This window comes from Elephantulus edwardii, unplaced genomic scaffold (genome assembly GCF_000299155.1).
Source record: "Elephantulus edwardii isolate Elephantulus edwardi_28Jun2011 unplaced genomic scaffold, EleEdw1.0 scaffold00198, whole genome shotgun sequence".
NCBI lineage: Eukaryota > Metazoa > Chordata > Mammalia > Macroscelidea > Macroscelididae > Elephantulus > Elephantulus edwardii.
The window spans coordinates 1,995,764-1,997,131 of NW_006399948.1; the positions used below are offsets into that span (position 1 = coordinate 1,995,764).

Sequence of the window (1,368 nt, forward strand, 5' to 3'; positions counted from 1 at the left end):
GTGGAGCCAAACAAACTAAAGCCGTGAACAATCTCAATCTTTTCACCATCCATCCTGATGCTGCCAATTGGTCCAGTGTTGAGTATATATATGAATTACGGGTTTTACCATAAGTGGCTGACTCCATCCAAAATCAGGGAATTCTGGGAATTGCTCTGCTAACCTTAAAACCACACATCTCTTGCAGTCTGAATCCACCAAAGGCTCCAAAGGAGAGAGCTGGGCAATGTTGTTTCTACTGCTGTTTTTGTTGTTAGTTGCTATTTAGAACTCATGGTAACCCTAAGAAAAAGAGATCTGAACTCTGCGCGATCCTCACTATCTCTAATATTCTTTTTTTTTTTCATAGCATATACTGTTTATTAAAATAAAGGAAGAGAAACAAAGGACATCCCTTTTTCAAATACTTTCTATTTAACCAAGAAACGAAACATACAAATGTAAGAAATATGTACAGGTAGAAAAAGTGTGCACTCATCAGCCCAAAAATGCAACTTTAATTGAAGTGAAAACTAAAGCGGTGCTTTGTAGTTGCTTGGGTTTCCCTAGGGGACAGCAAGTCAATGCTTATCAGCCTTCCTCAGAAGAGACAATTTTTATTAATATCAGACTCATCTGACTCAGTCTATTAAACCCTGAAGGAAGGATATTCTTCAGATATAAGAGATATGTCTTTGATTAATAATTCTACCATATTGCCATTCCAGACATTAACAACTCTGTGGCACCTCTAGAAAGAGCGCCTTTGAATTCTCGAAAGACACATTAAACTATCCAGGTTCCAGACCACCTGTTCTCAGCTTTCTCCCTGCACAAGGAACTTGAGTGGTGAAGGTGTCACCTCTGGGGAAGTACAACCTTAGTTACATAATATACTTCACCCTCTGCAGACTTCGCATCAATTACTTGTGACATAATTCCTGCTTAAAGATAATGAAATTTTAATAAAATTGGCAAAAAAGCTGAGAGAGACTGTGTCATGGCACTTGACCAACCCCCGAGGTCTGACACGGCTTCATATCACAGCCATGGGAGTGTCCTTTCCTTTGCCCACCCATGGGTTCCAAGATACACATAAAAGACGAAACTGCTTAGTCCACTCTACAGAGGCTCCCTGCGTGTGCAGCTCCTATAGCACTGTCACATGGGGGGGGTGGAGAGGGGAGAAATCAATTTCATTTCTACTCTTTATTGTCAACCTCCAGTCAGTCAGCACGGCATCTCTCACGTTACTGCATGGCATTCTTCCTGATGTTTGCAATCAGTCTTCTGCCATATTCTCTGTGGTCCACAGGCTTCACATCTGTCACTGAGGCCTTGATTCGAGACTCATCATTGTAGGTCTCTAGTTTGACTCTTATCCTGAAT

The 1,368-nt window shown here is 41.2% G+C and overlaps 1 pseudogene; it reads right to left on the reverse strand.

Annotated features, from left to right (window-relative positions):
* Nucleotides 1-1,368, reverse strand: part of LOC102863846 — an 11,482-nt pseudogene that overhangs the window by 8,328 nt on the left and 1,786 nt on the right.